General features: G+C 30.7%; 1 long non-coding RNA gene across 3 annotated transcripts; it reads left to right on the top strand.

Moving 5' to 3' along the window:
• Nucleotides 1-1,130: 1,130 nt before the first annotated feature.
• Nucleotides 1,131-6,351, top strand: LOC126885059 (uncharacterized). 3 transcript variants are annotated; one of them, XR_007698256.1, is made up of 2 exons: nt 1,131-1,979; nt 6,010-6,351. It is a non-coding gene; the product is annotated as an uncharacterized LOC126885059 (long non-coding RNA). The 3 variants fall into 3 exon arrangements; XR_007698255.1 differs by lacking the exon at nt 6,010-6,351 and adding an exon at nt 2,284-2,625; XR_007698257.1 differs by lacking the exon at nt 1,131-1,979 and adding an exon at nt 3,239-5,705.
• Nucleotides 6,352-6,601: the final 250 nt, after the last annotated feature.

The following is a 6,601-nucleotide window of genomic DNA, read 5'->3' as shown; positions in this document are numbered from 1 at the left end:
ATATAGGGATATTTAGGCGAGCGGGAGATACCCCTAAAATGACCAGGTACTGACCACGGAGGGCCGAAGGGCTAATTTTATTCATACTTTATATTTTTGAGGGTGCTGAAAACGAAAATGAGATTTATGTTGAATTTTATTTGGGGGAACATTGTCAAAATCGCAATTTTAACCTAAAAATAAAAAAAATAAATCGCGTTTTTTTGCGTTTACCTCGCTACAACTCTGTTCAGCTTTAATGTTTTTTTCTGAAATTTTTAGGTTTTATAGCTCTAACATTTTTGAAGACAACAGTACTTGTTTTAAGCTTTAATTCTTATTCTGGTAAAGGTTATGAATTTTTCAAAGGGAAAGGTACGAATTTGTGCATTGCAAAGTTTAACCCGGCATTGGTCGCTAGGTAGGTTGTTATGCGAGTGGTCGCGCGTGAGATTTTCTCTCACGTATCCGACTTTTGCCTTTATTTACAAAATTTTACAAAAAAGATGAGGTTTCATCAACGATAAAGCCACTTGTTCTAAAAAGACACGACGTTTTTCTGTTTTATTATTATTATCTTTATATAAAATGTGACTATTGATGCCGCCAATATTTAACATTGAAAAATATATATGGTAAGTGACCATCTTCATCTAACCCGTGAAACAGAATATAGGATTTTCATATCATCGACCACATCCACGGCGCCTTTTATTACATCATAAAAGGATATTATTTTAAGTTTTAAAAAATAAAATAAAATTAATTTTTATACACAGTTGGTGACGCCAGTGGTCGCTTGATGAGAGAATCTCTCACATGAAGCGCACTGACTCAACAATATGGTGATACTAAGTAAACTGAGTCACTATCTAAGCGGACGAGTCTATTAGATTGTCGAAGGAGGATAGTTAGGAGATTAGAAGGAACTACAGCGCGTATAATTTCCCAGAAAAAATGTCATTTGCAATTTTCTGAAACCGTGAGAGAAAATCTCATATAGCGACCACTGGCGGGTTAATCGCAAAAGTTGAGTAACGAAATTTAAAATTTAGCCTTTTAATCACGTTTATGTTAAAGTAGAGAGTACAAAGAAGTTTTCTGGAAAATTTTTGATCACAAAGTTTTATAGAAAAAAAAATTGTGCAACTTTTATTATCGACATTAGAAATCCCCCATATAACGATTATTTTTCGAGATACTGACCATGTGTGGTGAATGGCTAATTTTGGTCGTAGATTATGTTTTTGATCGTGCTAAAAACGAAAATGAAATTTATTTTAAATTTTAGGTGGGGAATATTGTCAAAATCGCAATTTAACCATAGAAATAAAAAAAGTAAAATCATAGCCTTTAACTGGCTACAACTCTGGTCGATTTTAAATATTTTTATTTAAGGTTTATACACTATATGTTGCTCACTTTTTTGAAGACAACGGTATCTGATTTAAGATTTTAGTCGTATTCAAGTAAAAGTTATGAATTTTTTAAAGTACAAGGTACAGATTCTTGAATTGCAAAGTTTAATCGCAAAAGTTAAGAGACAAAATTTAAAATTTATCCATTTTTAACGTTACAAACGTCACATCTTTGATATTTTGTTTTTAAATAATTATTTTACCTTATTTCCTTTAATATTTCATTAATAATTATCTTCTTCTAATTGGTTTACCCATTTCCCCCTTTAAAAATCGGTTGGCGCTCATTTATTATCCTCTTTTATTATCTTCTATTTAATATATCTCTTTCATTTAAATCATCATACTGAACATACCTCGTATATTCATACTCTCCAAATATCTGTATTTTCAATACGGAACATGCCGCTACTTCATAGTACTTGGTTGTCATTTTAAATGTCGTTTTCAATGACAGTGTCACTTCATCGACTTGACCCCCTACTCCCTGACATACACTGGAAGGGAAAAATTAATCCTTAAAAAGGCATGTAATTCGAAAAATAAATCATTTCTATTTCAACAAATCATCTTCCTCTTGGGGTGAGTTATAGTTTTTTTAATAATTTCTTACAGTGATTATATTTCTCCGTCTAACAGTTTTTCTAATTGTTTTTTATCTAACCTAACTTCCAATGTCAGACCATGTGTTCTGATATTTTAGTTTCAAATATAATTATCTTTTAATTTACATGTATGCACGTTTAGTAATCAGAATTTTAACTATTCTCATCTAAATTTCATTTGATTTATTCTTGTCATCTGCTACTCTTTCTGACGATTAGAACGGCAGATGGCACACGTTGGTTTTTCTTCTTGATGATTGATATGTTTCTCTGTTTTATAGTTTTTTGGAAAGAAATCACTTTTCTCCCTTTGGGAGCTTCAAGCCATCCACACCGGTGATGGAACTAAGGCTGACACAATGGGGACTTTGACATCCAGACTCCAGCATCCAACACCTTTAGCTGCAGGGGCCTAGGGCCGAAGATCTGCCCAGGCCTACGAGAAGTCTACAACAGCAGTAACATACGACATCAAGAAGATACCATCAGCTACCAAAAGCCATAAGTATAATCCAGAATTGTTAGTTTTTGGCAAGAATTTAAATACATTTGTTAATGCAATTTACTAAGTCATTTTATTTATTATATCTTTATGAACAATAAACATGATTAGTTAAAAACTATGTTTTGTTTGCTTCCATTCTAATTTTCATAGTTCATATCTGAGGTTAGGACAAGACGAACACACACCTGAGTGACTGAGCTAAGCTAAGGGTGTGACGATGGCTATCTTGGTTAGTTGAGGTAATATTTTCGAATATTGTTTCAATTAGCTGGGGTAGTCCATCGTTATTTCGTTACACTGGCGCCGCAACGTTTCTCATGTGCGCTTTTTCGTTTCACTGGCGCACCAACGCACTTGTCTTATCCGAAAAATAGAGCTGTGAGTGTGTGGTTTGGTAGCAGACAACAAGCATTAATAAATACTATTTTCTTATATTTCATTTTTATATTCAATTTTTGCAGTAAATCTATATATATTATCTATTTTGGTACTTTTTGACTACCTTTTTGACTAATTTTTATATATTTTCACATGTTATGGGTCAAAAAGTATTACCAGTTTCAATCATTTAATTATATATTTCAGCATAATTGATTTAAAATACATTTACAGTTGCAAATATTGGTATTTTAACATTTTGATACTTTTTACCTATTTTTTTTAGCTAATTTTTATGTTAGGACCTTGATAGTAATGTCCACATGGTGTTTTTTTCTGTTTTTTTTCAATTTAACCAGTTTTTTTTGGTAGTTCTTCTTTAATTACTCTTATTTTGTCGTAACTTTCCAAAACCCAAGAGAATTTTTCCATTTATTGTCATATTTTCTGTACTTTTTATACGTACTATTTCTTCTACGTTCTTTTCATAGGTACTTCTGTGTACTCTAAAGTGCATTTAAATCTTGCTTTATTACTTATTTTCAATTACTTTTTACTTATTCTTATATTTCCTAGTTGTTTTCATATATTTATTACCCATTTTGTACAACTACCAAAAATTTTGTTGTTTCCGTCGAACTTTCTGTTCGGATGGTATATACTACTTTACTTGTATAGTAAAGACTAGGACAATTTTCAAGTTCTTTTCTTTCATTGAGGTATTTTATTCTTATTCTTCTTCTTTACGTATTCAGAATATTAATTTAAATCATTCTTCTTCTTCTTCTTGTGTTGGATCTCAAAAAAATTTTTGTTCGTAAAGCATGATATTTTACATTTTTCAATTTTTTGCATTATTGCACTTATATTAATTATGATAAACATTATATTTAACATCTTTTTTATTTAACAATGCCCTATTTATCTATATATTATTGTTTTATTATTTTATTTTGGGTGTTGTACTGATTTTTGATACAGATTAGCATGAAAGCCTCATCCGGCACTTATAAGTTGTGTATGGCTTATATATAGCTGCATAGACACCTAGTGTTTTTTTTTCCTAGGGTACATATAAGTTATCCATAGGGTTGGGCCAGATCTATTGAGTCTGAGTTCCGTTTTTTTGGTCTTAATGACTGTTGATATACAGTTTAATGCTGTATATTATTTTTAGGATGATGTCTTTTATAAATTTTCTCTTTTGAAGTTAAAATAATTCTATGCATCTCTACTCTTCATGAGCCTCTGGTGTAGAATTGTGGCGCTTTGAAGTATGATTGTAGTTTAGCTACTAGCATTTGTTATTTTCCATCTTTGCAAATCATATTTATGCATTTTTATACATATATTTTGTTCTTTAGTGTAGATCCCTGGTATGCATTTGATGGAAGTAGCATTTGCATTATGTATCATTATCTCTCTCTCTCTCTTTATTAACTTATTGGTTAAGTCTTTTAGGACTGGTTTTATGCAGTTTTTTCAAACCCTTTGGTGTAGAACTTTGTCTTATTTGGCTTTCCATATAGTTGGTACCTATTTTTTTTTAATGGTTTATCTATAGTTGCACTTGCATTTCTTTTTATTATATTATATTTATATTATCTTTATCTACTTATATGCTTTTACTTACCTTATCATATTGATTATTATATTATTACCTTACTTTAGGTACTTGTTATCCGAGTACTTGTTATTTTGTTCGAGATTCAGTTGTTGTTAGTAGCTCCAATAGCTATTTATTTTATATAGGATGTGATATCCCTTATATTTACTTAAATTTGGTTATATGCCTTTTATTTTATATAAATACCAGAATATTTGCAATGCAATTCATTTTTAATATGTCTACATTATTTGACTATGGTTACTTACTTACTTTTGGATTCTTAGTAAAATTTAATTATTACTTACACTTTATACTACATGTCTTTATAATTTTGAATTAATTTCATACTTTTTAAAGTACATTTATTTTTATCCAGAGATAGATATTCTCTGATGTCATTTATTTATAATGAATAAATATTTTATAGTGTGATGAATACTACAATTCATTGGGTAATATTTTTATTTTCCCCAGAGTAACATCTGAAAATTATTTTGGTACTTTAAAATTTTTTATGATTAATAATTTAAATTAACTATATACATTGACTTAATAATTACTTTATTATGAGTATTTATTTTTGATCTGTTTTGAACGATTACTACTGCATATATTTATTTCTGGTTAGAACTTTCGTTTTCTTGTTTTCCTTGAGAAAAATTTCTCACCTGTGTTCGAAATTTTTCTGATGAGTGGAGGGAGTGTGTAACATTCCTGTTTTCTTTGGGAAAAATTTCTCATGTGTGTTCAAAATTTTTCTGATGGGTGAGAGGAGTGTGTAACGTTACAAACGTCACATCTTTGATATTTTGTTTTTAAATAATTATTTTACCTTATTTCCTTTAATATTTCATTAATAATTATCTTCTTCTAATTGGTTTACCCATTTCCCCCTTTAAAAATCGGTTGGCGCTCATTTATTATCCTCTTTTATTATCTTCTATTTAATATATCTCTTTCATTTAAATCATCATACTGAACATACCTCGTATATTCATACTCTCCAAATATCTGTATTTTCAATACGGAACATGCCGCTACTTCATAGTACTTGGTTGTCATTTTAAATGTCGTTTTCAATGACAGTGTCACTTCATCGACTTGACCCCCTTCTCCCTGACATACACTGGAAGGGAAAAATTAATCCTTAAAAAGGCATGTAATTCGAAAAATAAATCATTTCTATTTCAACAAATCATCTTCCTCTTGGGGTGAGTTATAGTTTTTTTAATAATTTCTTACAGTGATTATATTTCTCCGTCTAACAGTTTTTCTAATTGTTTTTTATCTAACCTAACTTCCAATGTCAGACCATGTGTTCTGATATTTTAGTTTCAAATATAATTATCTTTTAATTTACATGTATGCACGTTTAGTAATCACAATTTTAACTATTCTCATCTAAATTTCATTTGATTTATTCTTGTCATCTGCTACTCTTTCTGACGATTAGAACGGCAGATGGCACACGTTGGCTTTTCTTCTTGATGATTGATATGTGTCTCTGTTTTATAGTTTTTTGGAAAGAAATCACTTTTCTCCCTTTGGGAGCTTCAAGCCATCCACACCGGTGATGGAACTAAGGCTGACACAATGGGGACTTTGACATCCAGACTCCAGCATCCAACACCTTTAGCTGCAGGGGCCTAGGGCCGAAGATCTGCCCAGGCCTACGAGAAGTCTACAACAGCAATACCATACGACATCAAGAAGATACCATCAGCTACCAAAAGCCATAAGTATAATCCAGAATTGTTAGTTTTTGGCAAGAATTTAAATACATTTGTTAATGCAATTTACTAAGTCATTTTATTTATTATATCTTTATGAACAATAAACATGATTAGTTAAAAACTATGTTTTGTTTGCTTCCATTCCAATTTTCATAGTTCATATCTGAGGTTAGGACAAGACGAACACACACCTGAGTGACTGAGCTAAGCTGAGGGTGTAACGATGGCTATCTTAGTTGATTGGGGTAATATTTTCGAATATTGGTTCAATTAGCTGGGGTAGTCCAACGCTTTTTCGTTTCACATTAATTACGTTTATGTTAAAACATAGAGTACAAAGAAGTTTTCTGGAAAGTTTTAGTTACGAGTTTTAG

The sequence above is a fragment of the Diabrotica virgifera genome, chromosome 5 (genome assembly GCF_917563875.1).
Source record: "Diabrotica virgifera virgifera chromosome 5, PGI_DIABVI_V3a".
Lineage (NCBI taxonomy): Eukaryota > Metazoa > Arthropoda > Insecta > Coleoptera > Chrysomelidae > Diabrotica > Diabrotica virgifera.
This window is presented reverse-complemented; position numbering and strand designations above follow the sequence as displayed.